The following is a 23,942-nucleotide window of genomic DNA, read 5'->3' on the forward strand; positions in this document are numbered from 1 at the left end:
AAAAGGTGTCATCAGCTCTTGTCCATCTTGAAGTTTTCAACTTAAAGGCTCAGAAAGAGAATATTAATGTTGAAGATTCTCAATATCACATTTTTAAAAATTTATGCCTGAAGTGCAAAGTAAAGGATGCTTTGAATGGAAGGGACCATAGACCATGGAAAGGAAGAAATTGTCCCTTGAATTACATTTAGAAACTAGTTTACTAGAAAAGTTATCACAAATTAAACAAATTAATTCTTATTTTTATTAAATATATCAGTGAATGTTCTTGGTTACAAACAGCAGAATCCACTCTAGGCAATTTAATTAGAAAAAATATATATTAAAAAGTTATGAAGTAGCTCATAGAATCTCTGGGGGAAACCATGAATCTTGTTCGGATGCTACATAAAGATGTAAAATCCAGAAATGAACTAACCATGGAAGATGCCCAACACACCATGGAAATATTGTAGGAAGAAAACCCCACTGGTTTGCCCCGTATTCATTGTTTTATGTCACTAGGGACAGATGTAGAAACTGCAACCCAGCTGCCTAAGAACCCAATGACTCCCTCTCTATGCTTAACAGAAGTTATGAGTTTCCATGAATGGTTGCTGACCCAGGTTGGTTGCTTCTGCCTGCAAGTCTAGTGTAGTGTATCTGCTCACTGGGACCTAGGGCAGATTATTAACTTCATGGGAGTCTGGGAAGTTCAAGTATTTAGCTTTCCATGCTCTGTAGTACAGGAGGCAACCTAAAAGGATATTGGAATAGGGGTCAAAATAATTCATAAACATAGAGGTGGAAAAAAGGCAGACTTTAAAGGCTTATAACAAAAGACATCCGTCTCCAGTCCTGTCTCTTCTCCCTAACTCTTCCCAGTCTCATTCCTCAGGATCAGCTGTTCTCAATTCTTTTTGCCTGTTTCTTCTGCCATTGCATCCATTTTCCTACTTTTTATTTTTAATTTTCCATATTGTCAGCAAAGTGTGATGGGAAAGAACCCTTAGCTCATTCATTTTCTACTTTGCTCACTCTATGCTATCAATACAATTATATCACAGGTTTTGTTTACATCAATATCAGAGTTCACCTTGTTACGACAATTATTTAAACTGTCCCTTGTTCTACTTTTTGATCCTAAAGTTATTTGATCTTTTCTCATTCACTTAGTATTCATATATAGATATATACACTTATCCTTATTTTTATATACTCCACAATTTTTTAATAGGCCTATGATACTGATTTTTAGGTGTCCAGATATTCCAGAGAATATTTCAGTTCCATGTTATTCACTGAAGAACTCCCTTTCAGGACTCTACGTACGTGCTTCAGTGTGGACTGCTTGATCTTTATTTGAGAGTTCTCCATTTGAGTCCTTGCACATTTTAAAATGTCTCTGGTTTCTTCTCACTTGATTTATAGAGTTAATGAGCATAGAATTTTAAGGCCCTCAGCATTTTTAAGGCATGCTTCCATTGTGTTCTATGTTCTGCCATGCTTTTAAGAAGTTCAATGGAATTCTAATTTTTCTTTCTGGAAGTCATTAGGGTTTTCAATCTCCTGCGTTCTAAAAATTCACAATGATGTGCTTTGATGTTGGGTTTCTTCTTGATTTTGATAGGCACTCAATTTTAAATCCTTTTAATCTATAGAATCAGTATGGGGACATTTTCCCGTATTATTCCTTTCCAAATTTCTCCTCCACATTTTTTTCTCTGGTCTCTCTTTCTGGAAATACGATTAGTCACGTATTAGACATTCTAGACCAATCTTCTTAGTTTCTTATATTTTCGCTTCTATTTCCATAGCCTTTTCTTTTTTAGCGATTACCTGACTGCAATATTACAACTATTCTGTGGCAAACAGGTTTATAAGTGGCCCCCATGATGTTTGAACTCATTCCCCCAGGAACACCATTTCTTGGTACCCAGCTCTTTATAGAGTACCCTTCCCTTCAGAGTGGCTGGGTTTCGGCACTGGCTTCTAATCAGTGGAACAGGATCCGCTGATCATCACGTGAATGTGATTGCCTAAAGTGTAGCTCCCAGCTTTCTAGGATCATCTCTCTCTGTGGATGGCTTTGAAGCGGTATGCTACCATGAATCCTACAGCTGCAAGGAAATGAGTTTTGCAAACTGTGTGAAGGAGCTTGGATTTGGGTCATTCCCCGGTCAAGCTGGTAAGAACCTAACTCTGGTTGATACACTGATTGTTGCCTTGTAAGACCCTCAGCAGAGCACACAGCTAAGCTGGGCTCAGACTCCTGACCCACAGAAACTGAGTTAATACCGGCTGTTGTTTTAAGCCATTAAGTTTGTGGTGATTTGTTTTGCAGCATATGAAATATACATTTGACTATGAATTTCAAATTTGGGCTATTATGTTTGTCATTTCTAAAGGCTCTCTTTTGCTTTTTCTCCTTCCCTCTCTCTTAAAGTAATATCCTGTTCTTGATTCATGGATGTGATATCTTTTTTCCTTTGTGAATTCTTTTTCTTGTTCTCTCTATTGTTGCTGTTTAACTCTGGCTCTTGGGTGTGTGTGTGTGTGTGTGTGTGTGTGTGTGTGTGTGTGTGTAATTTCTGGCTTTCCTAAGATGCTGGTGATCCTCAGTGGTGTATTGTATTTAAGAGTGACACGCTAATGAGCTGATCTATGTACGGGTAGGGTCATTTAATTGGTATCTTTCACCGCAAGGTAATCTACTGGTGGGGCAACCTTTTTTATTGGGAGAACTCCTAGATGTCAGTATTGTAATGATCTTTTCTCTGGGGCCATTCAGTTTCCCAAAGGAAGACTCTACTATCATTTTTTTTTTTTGAAGTTACTAGTCTTCTGTGAGGGTGGGAGAAAGAGGATGGGTGAGTTCTTTGTTTAGCATGAAGACTTTCATTTATTTTTCTTCTTTTTAGCGCCATGGCTCATTCCAGTCTTTAGTTGGCCTCGTTGTCCCGAATTCAGAGTTTCCTAGGTTATTTTCTTAAAAACAATAAGCCTTTTTTAGTGGTCAAGTCATGTGGGGTCACGGTTGCTTGGTGTAACCTAGTTTTCCACTTACCTCTTGTGTGAAAAACCACTCTTAAACTTAGTGGCTTACTTTTTAAACTTATTATCTCTCATGGTTCTGTGAGTAGGCTGAACTCAGCTAAGTGGTTCTTACCCGGGGTAGAGGTTTCTCATGCTGGTGCCGTCAGATAGCTCTTGGGGCAGGAATTTGGATGCAAAGGCTCAGCTGAGGTAAGTGACCGCCCGTCACCGCTGCACCCACCCTGCCCTCCCCTTGACTCACTCAGATGTTTGGCAGTGAATGCTACAGCTGGAAGCTTAGTCTCAGGTGATCTGTTCATGTGTCTTAGGCTTCTGAGAGCATAGTGGTTGGATTCCAAGAGTAAGTATCCCCAGAGAAAGAAGGTGAAAGCTGTCAGTTTCTTAAGGTTGGCCTTGAAAACATATAGTGTCACTCCCACCATATTCAATTGGTCAAAGCAGATTAGATGGACATCAAGGGGATGGCCTCGCCTCTTGATGAAAGAAGTGTCAAATAATGTGTGGCCATAACCTACCACAGCTAACTTTACTGGCTGAGAAGGGACATGGGGATACAGCTGTTCTGCATACAAAGGTTGACTCAGTCTCCTCGTCTTCAGCCCTGTAACTTCCTGTGACATCTATCTTCCACTGCATCTTGCCTCTGAGCCTTGATTCTTTCAGGATTTTTAACTCAGCTTGAAGCTTCTCCCATTGTCCTATTAATGTTCACTCTCCTGTCTGCCACTGCCTAAAAAGTTACTGAAATCATTGAGTTGCTATTGTCTCTTTTTTCCCTTATTCTTTATTCTTGTATGTTCATACTCTTTACAGTTTTTAAACTTTCATTTTAGTGGAGTTCTACAAGAAAGAAATGAGAAAGTCATGTGGTGTATTTTTCTGAGTCCAAAAAAATTTATACCCACTGTTACTTGATAACAACTTGATTTCGTAGAGGGCTTTATAATGGAAAAAAATGCACTTTCGTACACATCATTTTATTTGCTCCTCATTAATTCTGAAAGAAAGGTAGGACAGATGTTTAAATGCTATTTTAGAGGTGCACAAGCTTAAATCAGAGGCACAAAATGATTTCCACAATGTTGCACAAGTGACTTGCTTTCATTTACATCCTTTACTGAAATATTCTGGAATTAAGTCTAAAGGTGACAAGGACAAGTCAAAGAAAATAAATTTTTTTTTTTGAGGGGGAGGATGCTGTGCATGGAGTTCAGAAAGACTAGAATTTGTACAGCCGTGGAGAGTCCACTTAACAATCTGGGATTTTTATGTAAATGGGTAGCTGTGGTGTGGTGAGTCAGGAACCCAATTAGTAACAAACTAGGCAGACTTTGATGGCCCAGCTCAGCTTCCTACTTCAGGCCACACTGGTGCCTCTGTTCACTTGGTCCACATGCTGGGATGTAGGAATTTTTTCCCCACATCCCTTTGCAGGAGCCCATTTTGGCTGTCCTTATGGCAGTGACTGAGTTTCCAAGAGGAAGACCCTGTAATGTCTCCCAGGCACACTACAAAGGGAACGGAAGTCATCAGATGGCTGGATCTGGATCTGGGCCAGGATAACTCGACTCTTCTTGTAGAAGGTGCCATGGGATCCACAGTGATGGCAGGTGATGGGAGAAGGGGATCCCCTTAGCTTTATGTCTTGTCTGAAAGATGATAACCATGCTAATAAATTTAGTGCCACATTCCTTATAGTGTGCTCATCCGACCCCTAGAATAAGGCCATAAACCATAATGGGGTCCATGATGCTTTCAATTATTGGACGTTCATTTCTGCTCTTCATTTTTTCTTTGCTGCCCAAATTTGGCTTTATTGATGTGCTTTCTGGAGGCATGGGAGAGGGCAGGGGTGGAAAAAAAAAAAAGAAAAGTTCCACTTTTTAGAAATCTGAGAAAAATTATATGTCTATCAAAGTAAAACCAAGGCTCCTTAATGGGGGAAGACATAACATTTTGTCATCGTAGCCACAATAAATACATAGACATATCACAATGAACAGAGCCGATTTGCAGGCATTCCTGGGTCTTTTCAGAGCCATAGGCTATTTTATGTTATCAACATCCTAATTAGGAGAAGCATTAAGCTTTTTTTAGTAGATAGTGTTTAGGATTTGTATAACCCTACCTCTCAGACTTTCTTGAGAGCAGGAAGGCATCCAGAAAAGAGTTTATAGGATGTGGCACTGAGCCCCAGAGAGAGGCTGAGTTTGTAAGAAAAAAGGGAAAAAGAATAGACATCGGTATTAAAAGAAGAGAAGTTATTTGGGTTTCTTACCCTGATACTCAGCAATGAAAAATTGTCTTTCCATTTGTTTGAAGCAAGGCTGGAACGGTTACTTTCTTCCCTGCTGGTCTCTCCTGCTACATTTTATTAACATTTCAATTCTTTACTGCTTTTTCAGACACACTGACAAAACCTGAATACCAGATCAATACCAAAACCTCACCTCTGATGCTCACTCATGATTCAAAGTAATTATATTACTTTCAAAATAGAATTAAAGAACATCAATGTTAATAAAGTACTGAATATAAAAATTGTAATTCCAAAATCCCTCTGGACACTGAAGACCCTTAGATATCCCACTGTGAGACCCTGTCATGCAATGAAATTAAAACTTCCCCATTCATTCTTACCTCTCTCACCCAAGATTCTGTTTGCAAATGACAAACTTTCATCAGCAATAAAGAGGCATAGTTAGTGAAAAATTAAGTAAAATTATGGAGGAAAATCCTCTCTCTTGGAGAAGATTATTAGGCTAGGATTATGCCAAATCTCTTGGTGACTTTTTTTTTTTTTTAACTTTTGGCAGGCTAAGAACCTTTCACCTGAAAGACTGGGATGGGGGAGAACAGGTGAGGAGAAGAGGAGGCTTAGGTAATGAGGGAAGCGGGTAATTTTGGTTTGCTTTGTAAGTTTCCAGAAGGACCTCAATGGAGAGAAGTAAAATCAGTTGAAGGAAATTGTGGTGGAAGGGAAATATACAAGTGGAACTGAGTAATATCAAGCAATCTGGGGGGATCCTTCAGTAGAAGCCTTGTCCATCATACTGGAAAGTGAGCGAATCATGTCAGTGGTTGAAGAACGCTGCTGGGAGCTTTATGTGGTGTCTCCAGTCCAGCATTCCTATTGCCGTTGTCTGTGGTCGTGTCTAGACTTTCAGGGGGTGAGGAAGAGGTGAGGGCAGAGAGGGTGGTGTTGAGGCTCTGAGTAACTGGAAAATGTTCTTGATTGTGGTGCTCATTCCTTTGCTTGCTCCCCTCTGAAACCATCTGGGGGAAAAATATCCTGTATTTGTGCTACTTGCTCATGACAACAAATGAAATCAGAGCCTCGTACTGACTGAAGAGTGAAGAGTTCCTTGTTTTGACTATTAATGACTTAGAAATTGATGTGATTCCCTCATCAGTGCTACAAGAAAGATCTTATTCATGTAATTTAGAATGGAATCATGTCTAGAATTTGTACAGACACTAAGAAAATTGCTAGACAAAGAAGCACCATGGACCTTTCTGTCAAAACTGTTATTATGAAAAATTTATGGTAAGACAAGTCTATGCTTTTATAACCAAAATGGAGGAAAATAAGCACAAAAGTTTTCAACTAAACATGCTGTGACTCAGTTCTAAACTGTGATCTGGGCAAAACAGATTCAAATAATCTAACATGGGTGTACACCCTCAGTTATGAAGCTAGCTTTACAAACCAGAAAGTTCTAGCTCTGGGGGAAGCGGGTGAGAGACGAGTGGTCGGTGGACTGGGCCACGTGATGACAATGTGGCCATGGCTTAGAGCTTTTGAAGGCTTCACACATGACCAGAGAGGCACCGGGTTGAACTCATCAGTACGTTTGTATATGACCCTGCGGAGCTTGTTTCATTTCAAAAGTATCAAGAGCTTTGACTTATTCACCCAAAATGCTTCCCTGGGAGCTCAAAAAGCCATGTTCTCTAGACCCTGAAATGGAGAGAGTGGATGAATCTAGTGATTGGGAGGTAATGTGATCTGCCTTTTGTAGCAAGCCAGAAGCCAGATGTCCCCTCCCCTTTGATCTGAATAACACTTTGGGCTGCAGACAATAAGATTGGTTTTAAATTTATTGTCTCTTTGATTTCTGCATTCTAATGCTTTTTAAATTCTTTACACAAGACAGGGCTATATATAGGCAACTGGGGGTGGTTCACTGGAGGCCAAAAAAAAAAAAAAATTGCCAGTAGCTTTTTAGAAATGCTGGGCAGAGCTTCATGCATATTTCTTTGCAAGGAAACAAAAGACTTGGGGGCAGGAACTTTTTTCTTTTCCAGTCGTTTGACTCCAAAATGAAGTTTCCTACCTCTGGGCCCAGCCAGATTTGTGAAAAAATTCCTTGCAGAACCCTCCTCTTAGTAAAGCACTACAGCAGAATAATCCAGTTTAAGTGAAGAAATCTAAATCAGAATGTCTTCCTACTCGATGCCCTCTCTAACCTTCACCCCAGTTCATGTCTTATTCCTGTCTTTGGTGATGCAGCCTATGTGAGGCAGTCAGCTGAGGCCACGAGCTTGATTTCATTAGTCCTGTTGATGGTAGAGATGCAAATATCTGAATTCAACCTGCCCCCTGAGAAGAGTTAAATGGCATTTGAGGATCTCCAGTTAAAATTAAGGGAACGATAGTGACCGGGCACTCAACCAAAGGGAAAAGCATTTGGTCCAGTTCCTGCCCTCAAGTGGATCAAACCACAGACAACTGCCCCAAGAGGTCAGCCTGTTCTGGGAAGAACACCAGAAGGATGGCCGAAAGGGGGCTCACAGCTTAACCTGCTTGCATTGCAGCTACGTGACCCTGCGCGAATCGTGGCTTCTCTACATCTCCGTTTTCTCCCTGAATGTTAGGTTAACTCTTACGGACCAAGCATTTGATTAGATTAAACCGATTTTTACAGACAGAATCTTATTTGAGCCCAATAACCACCCTGTGAAGTAGCCAGGCAGCCCTGTCCATATTTTAGGATGAGGACACCTAAGCTTGAGTTTACGGGAGGCAGGCATTTCCTGAAGCCTCATTACTAGTACCAGACGCAGGTGGGACTGGGACTCAGATCTCGCGATACCTTCTCCCGCGCTCTGTCCACGCAGTAATACGCGCCCCGCCTCTCTGCCTATGCGTCGTCAGGACCTGAGCTGAGGGGGTTTTGCAACTGGATGTTGCGATTAGAGCAAAATCCTGATCTTTCTTCTCAAGAATCCTCTGTGAACTTCTCTAGGAAGAAAGGACAAGGCATGCAAGCACTCAGCTAGGTGAAGGATGTGAAAACATCAGACAGTGGTTTTACCTGCGTTCTGTGACGCAGCTCACCTTTGCAGCGTGGGAGCAGAGTCCCAGAGGCGCCTCTTTGTGTCCACACATCTGACAGATTTTCCAGGCCGTTTTCAATCGATTCCTTGGATATCAGGTATGAGGCTGGGAAGCATTTTTTCTCCTTTATGGTTATGAAATGTGAACGATGGCCACAGCTGAAGCTTTTAAATCTGATGGGGATGGCTCCCTGGAGAGGCTCTTATAAACGAAAAGGACGGTCAGGAGGGGCGGTGAAGTTGAGAGCAAGAGCAGGCCCTCACCACACTGAATAATCAGGTTCCCCTAATATGTTTCCTCAGTGATCACATAGCACTGTACTAGATGTTCTGAAGAAATAGGAAGAAAATACAGCACTCGGTCTGTATACGCAAGAGCGTTACAGACAAAATGGTAGCAAGAACCCTTAAGAAAATCTGTGAAGCCAGCAACTACAGTATTATATCCAAACAGGAATACCTGGAGATAGACTCAGAATGAGTTACGGAACTGGTGATGTGGCTGGATTCATTCATGTTTTAAACAGAGGTCTCTTAAAGTGACTGCTTCAAGGTGTCCTTTCAGACCTGGGGCCCACCTCCCTCTTCTCTACACTTTCATCCTTTTTCAAAAAACTTGGAATTCATCCTATCTTTTTAAAAATTGAAATATAGTTGATTTAAATGTTGTGTTTAGTTTCTGGTGTACAGCATTAGTGATTCAGTTATATATATATATTCTCTTTCATTGTAGGTTATTATAAAATATTGACTATAGCTCCCTGTGCTAAACAGTAGGACCTTGTTGTTTATCCATTTTTACACAGTGGTTGGTATCGGCAAATCTCAGACTCCTAATTTATCCTCCACCCCATTTCCTCCCTGGTAACCATAAGTTTGTTTTCCATGACTATGAGAATTCATCCTATCTGAATGAAGACTTCCAATGTGTTGAATGAATGCCAGGCGGGTTCTAAATTACTCTAGATGGCCTGAGAAAGAACCACATAGGAACTATGGGATTTTATTCCAAAGGACCAGAACCTCAATTTGTACTAAATTCCTGAGAGTGAGCCCCAGGTTTTAGTTCAGATGATGCAGGCTCTCTCTCTCTGACTCCCAGTCTAGCAGGTTTCGGAATTGGGTGCTCTCCGCAATGAGGTCGGGTCTGCAGGTGTGACGCTGTGGGCAGGGTAGCAGGGTGCTGCTTCTTTGATTCTGCATGAGGGAGAGATCACTGCTGGGAACAGAGGTTTGTATTTCAGTGTGGCCTGTTCAATCCTGGAATTAAAATGCGCATGAGATTGCAAAAGAACCTGGAAATTCCATTGCCATGCCACAGCCTGGCCCCAATAAAAACAAGAGGAAGGTAGCAGGTGATACCAGTTGAGAGATCAAGATTCTAAAAGGTCCAGTGACTTGCCTAAAGTCATAGAGCAGGGTTATGACAAGAACCCAACCTCCCAATGCCTAATTTAGCGCTTTTTAACATTTTTACTAATTTATTTTTACCACGTAGTCTGATCTGTGTAACCCTCCAAGGCTCCCTGGATTGGAATGAAATTGTAGTTTCTGAGTTTTGTTTCATTTTGGTCCTTTTTAAGATTTTCTCGATCGTATACATACAGAAAAACACACAAAACAAAAGTTAAGTTTGTTGAATCAGTAGAAAACAAAGACCTCTATAACACTGCCAGCACCCCAGGGGCATTTTGTGAGTGCTACCCACTACCCAGGGTGGCTGCCTGGGCGTGAGACGGGATTCCGTGCTTAGCGGGGCTCCACACTTGGCTGAATGCTCTGCAGTCACTGTTCTGAAATTGTTAGTAACATATGAACAAGAAACCCTATATTTTCATTTTGCACTGGGCCTGTAAATTACGTATCCGACCAAGCTTCTACCCAATCATGCTCCCTCCCCCAAATGACCATTATCCTAATTTTTTTCTTTTTTATTTCTTTTGGGAGAGCAATTAGGTTTATTTATTTTGTGGGGTTTTTTTTTGTTGTTATTCGTTTGTTTTATGAGGGAGAGATAATTAGGTTTATTTATTTATATTTGGAGGAGGTACGGGGGATTGAACCCAGGACCTCATGCATGCTAAGCATGTGCTCTACCACTGAGCCATACGCTTCTCCCACCATTTTCCTAATTTTTATGGGACCACTCTTCTCCACAGTTTTATCACCTCAGTATACATATATAAACATTAAGGTTTATTTTACCTGTTTTCAAGTTTTATGTAAATGGAATAGTACGGCATATTATTTTCTGTGTGTGGCTTCTTTCAGTCAACCCTGTTGGTGAGTCTCACCCATGTTGTTATTTGTAGCTGTTGTTTGTTCAGTCTCATTGCTGTATAATATTCTGATATATGAATAAAAATCACAATTCTTTATGTATTCTACTTTTGAGGGAAATTTGAGGGTCCCCCCCAATTTTGGCTATTATGAATAAGGCTGCTATAAACATTGCTGTGTGGATCTTCATACAAAAGTACACTCATTTCTTTTGGGCACTTAGGATGAACTTGCTAGGTGAGAAAGTATGTTTGCTCAGCTGTAGCAGATAATGCCAAACTTTTTCTGAAGTCACTGTCTCAGTTTACATTCTCTCTAACAGCATAAGAGAATTTCCTTGCTCTGCATCCTCGTTGACAGTGGGTACTGTCTGTCTTTTTAATTTCAGTCATTCTGCTGGGTACATTAAATCATAGTGATGGCTCCTGGTGATTTTAATTTGGACTTCTTTGATCAGTAATGGGGTTGAATATCTTTTCAAAAGTGTGTTGGCCATGTGGATATCCTCAAGTTTTTTGCTGATTATTTTACTATATTATTTGGAGTCTTTTCATATGCATTTATTATATGAGGTCATTACATGCTCTGGGTGGGAGTCCTTCATCAGAATATGTCCTGCAGATAGATCTTCTCCCAGTCTGTGCCTTAAAGACACTGAAACCATGGATCAAATCTGTTTCACCTGCCTTCACTCATCAAGGCAGTTTTAAGATCTGCATGCCTTCCAAGCAGCACTGAGCCTAAGCAACAAGATGTTTTCTCCAGTTATTTTCCAGGAACTTGGAGTCTCAGCTGCGTTTAGTTCAAAGTGAGCTGGTTAATTCTGGATAGGACCACTGACCCTCCAACTGGGCATGCGTGAGCGTCCCCCTGGTGACCTTTTTGATCATGCAGAGGCCTGTAGCTTAGTTACAGCTGCAGGGAATGACAATTACCTTACCTTTTCCCAATCACCTCTCCCCATACTCCCCACGCTCAGCCGCTCTGCTTCTCTATTGGTTATCCCATAAATACCCACAGCCCTTGCGGCTGGGGAGGCGGGTTTGAGATTTGTTCCTTCTTCTCCTCCCTCGGTTACCTTCAAATAAGCCCTCTTTTTGCTGCAAACTTCTGTCTCAGCATTTTTGCTTGTGTGGGTCAGGAAAGATGAACCTGGTTCGGTAACAGATTTGGCCAGCCAGCCAGGCTGTAAGTCCAGATGGACCATTTGCTCGTGGTTTGCCAGCCCTTTGCTGGTACTGGGAGCCTGTGGATGAGTCCAAGCGGCTGCCTGGTCTGTTTGTTCCAGGGACCATCCCCAGGATTTCCCCAGCGGGGTGCCGTCAATCTTGGGCACTTAGTTTTGTTCTGCATCAAGAGGTGAGTTTTAGGTTTTGGGCTTCGGGCTTTGGAAGATGTCTTTGGATGAGTAACGTCAGTGAAGAAACGTGCCTGTGCCTAGATTGCCTTTGCAGTCCTGATCAGATCGTGGGTTGGAGGCCCACCAGCAGCATTCTGGCAGATGAAATGAAAGGTTACAGCTGCTCAGGTACTCTGTACCTGGGTTGAAGGCCTGGGGCTCTGGCTTTTGGTCTTGTTTGCTGATGTCATCTACCTCTGATTGTCTTACCGTCAGGAGTTGGCCGCTGGGGATATAGCTTCTTGGTGCCCGTGGCCAGGACCCACAGGAACTCCAGGAGCTGCTGTGACCGCCGGGAAGCAGAGCCTTTTCAAAGTGGGAAATGTTGCTTTAATTCCCCCTTGGAGCCCTCTAGGCTGCGTTCTCCAAAGCTGGGCGGCTTTTAAGCTGCAAAAATCATGGAAAAGAAAAAGTCAGTATATATATTTATTTTCAAACACTGTATGGCCACAATATCATTTAGACTCTGGACCCAAATGGCCTAAAATGGATCCTAAAATTACAGTATAATTTTGCTACTAGATTTACTTTGTAAATGAGAAGAAAAATGGGACAAAATCTTATGTACGGTCTTTTATGTTATTACAAAACTCTGTCTTGCTTGATTCTAATGAAAAGGAGGATGAGTTGCTGTTAATTGAGTCCAACACTTCAACGGCTCCTCCTTCATCCTTACATGCTGGTGCTGCTCCTTCACTGCCCGGTGCCTGAGCCACAGCCTCAGGCTTGGTCTCCCTCCCCCACCCCCAAGTCTCTGAGGATCGAGAAACAGGAATGGTCTCCCCCCTCATACCTGCCAGGGCACTCGATTCGGGCAGGGAGCTACTCAAACTCAGGCAGGGCAATATCCTTTAAGGGAAGTCGCACACACTGGGGGTCTGAATGCTGGGACTGGGCAGCCCATGGGGTTGATCAGGGTCCACAGCCCTTCTTAGACTTCAGATTTACTTAATTGGAAGACCAGTATGCCACCTTAGAGAGATGGCCCACAGAGAAGGGAAAGCCTTTTTTCATTAATTTTCCCAACCCACAACCTAACCTGAACAGATGTTCAGAGTTTACTAAATTCACACGGAGCCCCCTGGCAGCTTGGTAGAGGCTGCTGTTGTAAATGCAGCTGTACCACCAGCAGATCCTGACTGCGATGCAGTCCTGGGATGGGCCAAACTTAAACATAATCGAGAGTGCACTCCCACGGGATTGCGAAGAGGGAGGCCAAAACAAAGAAGGCTCAATAAATACAGGAAGTAAAACAGATGCCACCTGAGGGTCCTTCAGCATGTCTAGGAAGGGTCTTTAAAGCCTATAAGCTGTATACAGATGGAGACCCTGTGGCCCCAGAGAACTTAGAGATGGTTAATGACTTCCACTAGTCAGAGCACCCCTGATATACAGAACAAACTGCAAAAGGTGGAAGGGGCTTTAAGAGTGTCTCTGTCTTGACTTGTTGAAATTGCCTTCAGAGTTTGCAAGGGCTGGGGCCAGATTTAGGAGAAAAGGGAGCAGCAAGGAATGAAACAACAGGCCTCTATGTGGGCGGCTTCCTTAGCATGAGGAAGAGCCGGACCAAATCGAGGCCCCCCATGAGGGGCTCAGCAAAAGATGAGAAGCCCCAAACTCCTACTTGAATGGGGCACCCAATAGTGGGACCCCACCAATGTGCACACTGTAAACAGGAGGGACCCTGGAAAAGAGACTGTCCCAAGTCAGACTCTTGATAGTAAACGAGTGGTACATCAGGTGTGTGAGCTGAGAATGACGGTGACCAAGAATGAGGGGGCCCAGGGGTTCCTTTAAATGCTGCTGAGTCCTTCAGTAGCTCCCATGCAGGGCCCCAGGTGACTATGACAGTGGGAAATCAATTTTCAGATTTCCTGGGTCGTATGGGGGCCACTTACTTGGTTTTAAATACCTGGCTTTCTTAACTTTGTTCTGGGACTATATTAGTACCTGGGGTGTCTGGAGAAACCTGGAAAAAGCCTTTTCTGCCGACCCTAGACTGTCAGATGAGGAAAACCCATCTAAGGTATAGCTCTCTATACGATGCTGCATTCCCTTTCTGGATGAGATTTACTAACTAAATGAAATGCCAAGGTTGCCTTTGCAGCTGGACAAGTGAACATTAAAGTACCACCAGAGCAACCCCGCCCATTGCAGGCTCTAGTGCTTCAATCCCCAGAAGAGCAACCTGCATCCATTCCAGAAGAGATGCTGTGAAGGTAAGTCCGGAGGTATGGGCAGATGGGAGGCGGGGAACAGCAAAGTGGGCTATGCCTGCACTGGTTAGGTGCCGTCTTAGGATGGTTTCTAAATGGCTTAAGAGCAATTATTCAAACTGTAGAAAAGATACTTATCTAGTAGTCCCTAATCCATACGCTCTGCTCGCTACTCTGTCCAGAGATTTTTTTTTTTTTTGAGGTTACTTTTACTTTTATTTGCCAGTGTAACTTAACTACAGTGGCTTGCAAACTCTTTTGACGTAAAAAATACATTTTATATCACAATCCAACAAACAAACACGTATATATGTATATAACTGAAACCAAAGTTTTGCCAAAGATGCCTACCCTGAGTTTTCTTATTTTTAAGACTTTTTTTGGAGCAGTTTTAGGTTTACAATAAGATTTCTCATATACCCCCCTCTCCACACATATGCACAGTCAGATTTTTGTTTACTATATTGGATTTGAAGGATGTCCTTTTGGTAAAACCTTGAGTTTTGAATCCCAAGAGTTGTTTGCTTTCAGATGTGAAGACTGAGATACAGGTTAAACAGTACCATTGAATAGTACTTCCTCAGGGATTTATATTTCAATTAAAAAAAAAAAGCTGCCCCACAATACTTGGAGAAATCCTGGCAAAAGATTTGAGGGACCCTCTGTGGAGAAAAGAGAACCCTCCTACACTGTTGGTAGGAATGTAATTTGGTGCAGTCACTATGGAACAATATGGAGAGTCCTTAAACTAAAAAACTAAAAACAGACTTATATGATCCAGCAATTCCACTCCTGGGCATATATCTAGAGGAAACTCTTCATTTGGAAAGACACATGCACCCCAGTGTTCATAGCAGCACTATTTACAATAGCCAAGACATGGAAACAACCTAAGTGGCCATCAACAGCTGACCAGGTAAAGAACTGTGGTATATATGTACACAATGAAATACTACTCAGACATAAAAAAGAATGAAATAATGCCATTTTTCAGCAACATGGACAAGCCTAGAGATTATCCTACTAAGTAAAGTAAGTCAGAGAAAGACAAATATCAAATGATATATATCATTTATATATGGAATCTATAAAATTGGCACAAATGAACTGATTCACAAAACAGACTCATAGACATAGAGAACTCATGGTTACCAGGGAGGAAGTAGGGGAAGGGATGAATTAAAAGTCTGGGATTTGGGATTTTCAGATAGTACTACACATAAAATAGGAAGACAACAAGGTCTTACTGTTCAGCACAGGGAACTATATTGAATACCTTGTAATAACCTATAATGATAAATAATACGAAAAAGAACGTATGTAACTGAATCACTGTGCTGTACACCAGAAACTAATACAACATTGTAAATCAAATATACTTTAATAAAAAAGAGTCCTGAGGGACCCTCAACCAAACGAGGGAGCCTTGATCAGATGTAGATAATACACTGATGACCAGTAAAACATAGGACACCTCAGGCCAAAATATAGTTTGACTTCAAACTTTTGGCTGAACGAGGCTATAAGGTGTCCAAGAGGAAGGCACTGCTATTTCAGCCCTCAGTTAGTATTTGGGTTTTGAGCTCTGACAGAGGCTAGTTCCCTGGCAGAAGGCAAGCTCTAATCAGGTTGCTGTTCACACTACCAAGAGGAAATTGTGGGGGAGTCCTGGGGATGGCTGGGCTCTGCTGGATTTGGATCCCCAATGTTGGACTTAAAACCCCTTTCAGAAGCTCTTAAAGCAGGAGACAGTGAACCTCTAGAATGAAGTCTTGAAAGGATAAACATCCAGAAGACCAGCTCCATCCTCGCTGGACCGAACTTAAAAGAACATGATGGAAAACGGAAACCATGCTGCAGAAAAACTGCAACCAAGGTCATCCAAATCTTGGCTGGTCCCAGAACCCCAACACTGACTTGTCCAAGTGGGCAAATAAACCCCTCCCTAGCAGATCTTAGGTTGCTTTTCAGAAAGAAGCCATGAGAAAGAAGCTAAGTTGAATGGGATTACTGCAGTGTTTGCTTCGGTGAAGAAGGCAATTCAGATAACTTGTCAGGCTACCAGCAAGATCGTTTTCTTATGTTATGCTTTGTTTCTAACTTCCCAGGGTTGGATGGACATCTCGTTAATGAGGATTTCTTACATTTTGGCAAAAGCAGGTAATCTCTCTAGCTGCGGGATATGTCATCCAAAACCTTTTTCTGTATTTGATCATGCTGACCCCTTGATTGTGCCTGTCATTAACTTTTCAACTGCTCCTTACTTCAGTGTGTCTTCAGATGTAACAACAGAATTTCCTATTGCCTGATTTTTTTCCCTAAGTAGAAATTGGGTTCTCTGAGTGTCCTCAGATGAAACAGAATAATCCTGGTGTCTACCCCCATCAAGGATTAGCTTGGTCAGGATATTGTAGAAACTGTGCTTGGGATGGGAAAACTATCTCCCTTCCATATTTAGTATCTTACGTGTTTCAGCCAAACATAGTGATTGCGACACTGCGATGTGTAAACAGGTAAAACGCTGATCCTCACTTGACCGTGTTAAGTTTAACAATATGTCCTGGATTCTGTGTGCTCCCTCAGGGTACGTCTTTGTTTGCGGTTTCGATTACCAATCTTGGGCCTGTGAATCCCTTGATCACTGGCACAAAGGTGGTGTTTGTTTCTTGGGATCGAAATGTTAACTTGAAAGCGGGAACAAGAGAAATGTTCTCAAATAAGTGCTAAACAGTTCTGTTCCTCAAGTCCTGCTAGGTCTATGCCCCGCCATCCAGAGCAGTCACTCCTTTTCCCTTAAGATTGAGGAATGATCAAAATATAGGGGGTACCAAAATCGTGGGTCAAATCCATTTCACATGCCTTCACTAATGAAGGTGGTTTTAAGACTTGGGTGTCTTCCAAGCAACTCGTAGCCTAAACAGTAAGATGTTTGCTTGAGTGATTTTCCAGGAACTTGGAGTGTGAGTTGCATCTAGTTCAGCTGAGCTGGTTAATTCTGGATAGGACCAACCACCCTCCAACTGGGCATGCGTGAATGTCCACTTAATGACCTTTTGAATGTGCAGGGGCCTGGAGCGTAGTTAGGACTGGGCAGAATGACCACTATTGCACCTTTTTCTAATCACTTTTCCCCATGCCTCAGACATCCCTGCTTCCTTATTTGTTACCCCATAAGGACCCTGAGCCACTTGCCTTCAGGGAGGTGGGTTTGAGATTTGCTCTCCTGTTCCCTTGTTTGGGTGCCTTGGAAATGAACCCTCCTTGCTGGAAACCTCTGTGTCTCAGAGTTTCAGCTTGCTGTGAGTGAGGAGAGATGAACGTGGTCCTGATGAACAGAAGCACTTAGTTTTAATGTAGGAAAGTTATCAGTCTTCCTGGTTGGTAATTGTGTGTGTGTGTGTGTGTGCGCGCGTGCGTGCGCGCACTGTTTAAAAAATCTTTCCCTTTTGCCCAAATCAGGAAGACAGACTTCTAAAAACTCGACTGCTTTGCCTTTCACATTTAGAGCTACGAAACACCTGCAATTGATACGTGTGTATAACATGAGCAAGAGTTCAAGTTCTTTCTCCTGTGTAAATACAGCACTATCTCGGCACCCTTTATTGCGAACATCCTTTTCCACTTCTTTGAGTGCTGTGTCACAGATCATGTGTCCATATATGGGTCTGTTTGGGGGCTCTATTCTACTTTTGTTTATCCTTGCACCAGTACCACACTGCTATAATATCTATAGTTTGAAAATTTTATATCTGAGGACACTTTTTAACCTCTTTTCAAAAGCGTCTTGGCTGTTTTCTTGACACTTGACATTCAACATATTAGAATCAGCTTGGAAAGTTTCACTGTGAGACCTATTGGGATTTCAAGCGGAATTGCTTGAAATCTGTTAATCAGTTATGGGTAAATTAACAACCTAAAGCAGTCACTGCATAAATAGGTTTCTCTACTTGTTTATATCTTTACTCAAAATAGTGATCATCGTCTCTGTAGAGACTGAACAGATATTTTGCTAGATTTGATCCTTGGTGCTTGGTATTTTGTTACACTGTTGTAAACGGTATCTTTTTAAAGAGTTGTGTATTTATCAGCGACAAATTTTATTTAAAATATATTTATCTTGCATCCAACAACTTTAATGTGCTCATTCTAATTTGTCTATAGATTATTTTGGTTTATATATGTACATTATACATATAAATTTTATTTCTTCCACTCTAATGTCTACAGTTTTCACATTTTAATTTTCTTACATTATTGCACTGTTTCTGTTCATCATTCAGAATAAACATGATTAGAGATTATTCTCAATCTCAAAGGGGAAAGCTTTCAACATTTTACCACTAAGTGTGTTTGCTTAGATTTTTAAAAATAGATCTTTATTAGATTTAGGAAGCCCTACTGTATTCTACTTAGTTTTTTAATTTTTGAAGTATAGTTGGTTTACAATGTTGCATTAATTTCTGATGTACAGCATGGTGATTCAGTTATATACATACTCCTTCTCATATTCTTTTTCATTATAGGCTATTACAAGATTTTGAATATAGTTCCCTGTGCTATACAGTAGGACCTTGTTGTTTATCTATTTTATATATAGTAGTTAGTATCTGCAAATCGTAAACTCCCAATTTATCCCTTCTCCCACCCATTCCCCCCGGTAACCATAAGTTTGTTTTCTATGTCTGAGCCTGTTTGTTTTGTAAATAAGTTTATTTGTGCCATTTAAAAAATATATTCCACATATAAGTGATATATGGTATTCTTTTCCTGGGTTACTTTACTTAATACGACAATCTCTGGGTCCATCCATGTTGCTACGAATGGCATTATTTTATTCTTTTTATGGCTGAGAAGTATCCCATTGTATATATATACACCACAACTTCTTTATCCAGTCATTTGTCAATGGACATTTAGGTTGCTTCCATGTCTTAACTATTTTAAACAGTGTTGCTGTGAACATTGGGGTGCATGAATCTTTTGGAACTAGTTTCCTCCAGATGTATGCCCATGCATAGGACTGCTGGATTGTATGGTAAGTCTATATTTAGTTTTTTAAGGAATCTCCATATTGCTTTCCATAATGGCTGCATGAAAATACATTCTCTACTTTGGTAAGAGTTTTTAAATTTGGATTTCATCAAATGCTTTTGGGGAATATCAATTGAGATGGTTATTATTCCCCTTTATTCTGTTCCTGTGGTGGAATAAATTGCTTGATTTTCTTTCCCCCTCCAGTATTAAATAATCTTAACATTCCTAGAATAAACCCAATTTAGTCATGGTATATTTTTATATAGTAGGTGGATCCTGGTTGCTAAAATTGTTCAGGATTTTTAGTTCAAAGGTTATGCCTGAACATCACCTGTAATTTTCCTTTATATGCCTTTATTAGATTTGAGTATCAAGTTTACTTTGTCATTATTTTGCATTTTGCCTTTATTAATTGAGGTACCGCTGATTTACACTATGTATAAATTTCAGGTATGCAACATAGTGACTCACGATTTTTAAAAATTACTCCATTGATAGTTATTACAAACTTTGGCTGTATTCCCTGTGTGGTACATCCTTGTAGCTTATATACAGTTTGTCCCTCTTAACCCCTTATCTGCTCCTTCCTCCCCTGTCCCCATTGGTAAACACTAGTTTCCTATGTCTGAGTCTTTCTTTTTTAATACTGACATAGATTCCACACAAGTAATGTCTTTCTGTTTGACTCATTTCACTTAGCATATTCTCTACATCAACCCACATTGCTGCAAATGGCAGTATTTTTCTTTTTTATGGTTGAGCAGTGTTCCATTGTGTGTGTATGTATACCACACCTTTATCCATTCATCTGTTGTTGGACACTTAGGTTGCTTCCATGTCTTAGCTATTGTAAATACTGCTGCTATGGACACTGGGGTGAATGTATTGATTTGAATTAGTGTTTGTATTCTTTGGATATATACCAAGGAGTGGAATGGCTGGATCATATGGTAATTTTATTATTAGATGTTTGAGGGATCGCCATACTGTTTTCCACAGTGGCTGCACCAGTTTATATTCCCACCAGTATATAAGGGTTCCCTTTTCTCCACATCCTCACCAACTTTGTTACTTGTGTTCTTTTTGATGGTAGCCATTCTGACAGGTGTGAGGTGATAGCTCATCGTGGCCTTTTTAACTGAAGTATAATTGATTTACAATCATTGTGGTTTTGATTTGCATTTCTCCAATTAGTGATGTGGAGCATCTTTTCATGTGTCTGTTGGCCATCTGTATGTCTTCTTTTGAAAAACGTCTATTCAGATCTCCTGCCCATTTTTTTTCATGTTGCTTTTTTGATGTTGAGTTGTATGAGCTGTTGATAAATTTTGGAATTTACCCCTTATAGATTGTTATGACACTTGAAAATAATTTCTCCCATTCAGTGTGTTGTCTTTTCATTTTCTCAATGGTTTCCTTTGCTGTGCAAAAGCTCTTAAATTTAATTAGGTCCTATTTGGTGTGTTTTGCTTTTGTTTCCTCTGCCTTAGGCAGATGCAAAAAGATGTTGCTATGATTTATGTCAGACTGTTCCGCCTGTGCTTGCTTCAAGAAGTTTGATGGTTTCCAAATCTCTAAGACTTTAATCCGTTTTGAATTTATTTTTGTATATGCTTTGAGGGAATGTTCTAATGTAATTTTTCTACATGTGGCTGTTCAGCACCACTTAAGAGACTGTCTTTTCTCCACTGTATATTCCTGCCTCCTTTGTTGTAAATTAACTGACCATAAGTGGACGGCTTTATTTCTGGACTGTCTGCTCTGTTCCACTGCTCTGTGTGCCTTTGTGCCAATACCACAGTTTTGATTACAGTAGCTTTGCAGTATAGTCTGAAGTGGGGGAGCATGATACATCCAGCTCTGTTCTTCCACCTCAAAATTGTTTTGGCTATTTGGGGGGTCTTTTGTGTTTCCATACAAATTTTAGGGTTGCTCCAGTTCTGTGAAAAATACCATTGGTATCCTGATATTTTGATAAGGATTGCACTGACTCTGTAGATTGCTTTGGGTAGTATGGTCACTTTAACTACATTAATTCTTGTAATCCATGAACACAGTATCTTTTCACCTGTTCAAAGATGACACAGTTTCTTTCCTCAGTGTCTTAGTTTTCTGAGAACAGGTCTTTTACTTCCTTAGGCTTATTCCTAAGCATTTTATTCTTCTTGATTCAATGGTAAATGGGATTGTTTTTGTAAACTCTTCTGATTGATCATTGTTAGTGTATAGGTATGCAACAGATTTCTCTACATTTCGTATCCTGCAACTTTACCAAATTCATCGAGATCTAGAAGACTTTTGGTGGTGTCTGGAGAATTTGCTCTGTATAGTAGTATGTTACCTGCAAACAGTGGCAGGTTTACTTCTTCCTTTCCAATTTGGATTATTTTTCTTGACTGATTACTGTGGCTAGAACTTTGGATACCAAATTGAGTAAAAGTGTCAAGAGTGGGCATTCTTGTCTTTTTTCTGATCCTAGAGAAATGCTTTTCACTGTTGAGTATGATGTTAGCTATGGGCTGGTCATATACGACTTCTATTGTGTTGAGGTACATTCTCTCTATGCCCACTTTATGGAGAGTTTTTTTTTTTTATCATAAATGGATGTTGAATTTTATCAAAAGGTTCTTCATCTATTGAGATCATATGGCTTTGATTCAGTTTGTTAAATGGCATATCACACTGACTTTGCAGATACTAACCATCCTTGCATCCCTGGAAAAAAAGATCCCACTTGATTATGGTGTATCTTTTTAATTGTTGTATCTCGCTTGCTAACATTTTAAGGATTTTTGCATCTATGTAAATCAGTGATATTGGCCTGTAGTTTTTTTTGTATATGTTTGTCTGCTTTTGGTATCAGGGTGATGCTGGCCTCATAGAATGAATTTGGAAGTATTCCTTCCTCTGCAATGTTTTGGAATAGTTAGAGAAGAGTAGGTGTTAACTCTTCTCGTGAATGTTTGGTAGAATTCACCTAGGAAGCCATCCAGTCCTGGACTTCTGTTTGGGAGTTTTTAAATTACTGATTCAGTTACTCTGCTGGTCATTGATCTGTTTGTATTTTCTATTTCTACCTGGTTCACTCCTGGGAGATTTTATGTATCTAGGAATTTATCCATTTCTTCTAGGCTGTCTGATTTTATTGGCATATAGTTTTTCCTAGTTATCTCTTATGGTCCTTTGTGTTTCTGGGGTGTGAGTTGTAACTTTTCCTTCGAGATTTTATTGATTTGGGGCCCTCTTTTTTCTTAATGCCTCTAGCTAACTGGTTATCAATGTTGTCGTCTTTACCAAGAACCAAATCTTAGGTTCACGAGTCTTTTCTATTTTTTAGTCTCTATATTCTTGATTTCTACTCTGATCTTTAGGATTTCCTTGTAACTTTGCTTGTTTTTTTTGTTGTTGTTTCTAGTTCTTTTAGGTATGATAAAGTTGGTCTGAAATTTTTCTTGTTTCCTGAGGTAAGCTTGTATCGCTATAAACTCCCCCCTTAGAACCACTTTTGCTGCGTCCCATAGATTTTTGGATCACTGTGTGTGTTTCCTTTTGTCTCCAGGTATTCATCTTTGACTTCTTCAGTGACCCATTGCGTAGCAGCATACTGTTTAGCTACATGTGTTTGTGTTTTGCAGTATTTTCCCCTTGTAGTTGATTTCTAGTCTAACAGCCTCCTGGCCAGAAAGGATTAAAGTGCTCCTATGTTGGGTGCATATATATTTACAGTTGTTACATCTTGGATTTATCCCTTGATCATTACATAATGTCTTTCTTTGTCTCTTGTCTTGTGTTTAACAGTCTATGTCTTAAAGTCTGTTTTGTCTGATGCAGGTATCACTACCCTGGCTTTCTCTGGATTTCCATTAGCATGGAATACCTTTTCCCATCCCCTCACCGTTTTTAAAGCTGAAAGGAGTCTTTGGTAGGAAGCATATATACAGGTCTTGTTCCTATATCCATTGAGCCATTCTGTCTTTTGATTAGAGCATTTAGTCCATTTACATTTAAAGTCCATTTACATTTAAAGTAATATGTTTTTATTGCCATTTTGTTAATTGTTTTGGTGGTGTTTTTGGTAGTGTTTCTGTTCCTTTTCTTCTCTTCCCTTGAGATTTGATGACTCTCGAGTGTTATGTTTAGACTTCTTTCTCTTTTGTGTTTATCTAGCGTAAATTTTTGGTTTGTGGTTACCATGAGGTTTACATAAAGTCCTCTCTGCATACGTGATGTAAGTTGCTGATCTCTTAATTTTAATTTTAACAACCCTGCATTTGTACTCTCTTCATGATTACTGTTTTTGACATCATAGTTTACATTTAATTGTTCGATGTAGCCCTTAACTGCTTACTGTGGATATAGACAATTTTACTACTTTATTTTAATCTTCCTATTAACTTTTATGCTTGTTGGATTTTCTACCTTTACTGTGGATTTGCCTTCACTGATTTTCCTTTTGTGATTCTCATGTTTTTAGTTATGGCCTCTTTTTTGCTTAGAAATCTGTTTAACTTTTTTCACAAAGCTGGTTTAGTGACATTGAACTTGGCTTTTGCTTGTCTGTGAAACTGCTCATCTCCGTATCAAATCTGTTTGTTTTTTGGGGGGAGGGGAGGTAATTAGGTTTATTTTTTATTTTT

At 40.4% G+C, this 23,942-nt stretch overlaps 1 long non-coding RNA gene across 2 annotated transcripts in view; it reads left to right on the forward strand.

Moving 5' to 3' along the window:
- Positions 1-13,839: 13,839 nt before the first annotated feature.
- Positions 13,840-23,942, forward strand: part of LOC116153476 (uncharacterized) — a 42,499-nt gene continuing 32,396 nt past the window's right edge. For both annotated transcript variants that reach the window (XR_010380896.1, XR_010380895.1), the window contains exons 1-3: positions 13,840-14,274; positions 16,380-16,431; positions 19,220-19,306. This is a non-coding gene — a long non-coding RNA (uncharacterized LOC116153476). The remainder of the gene's footprint in view (positions 14,275-16,379; positions 16,432-19,219; positions 19,307-23,942) is intronic.

The sequence above is a fragment of the Camelus dromedarius genome, chromosome 5 (assembly GCF_036321535.1).
Source record: "Camelus dromedarius isolate mCamDro1 chromosome 5, mCamDro1.pat, whole genome shotgun sequence".
Taxonomy (NCBI): domain Eukaryota; kingdom Metazoa; phylum Chordata; class Mammalia; order Artiodactyla; family Camelidae; genus Camelus; species Camelus dromedarius.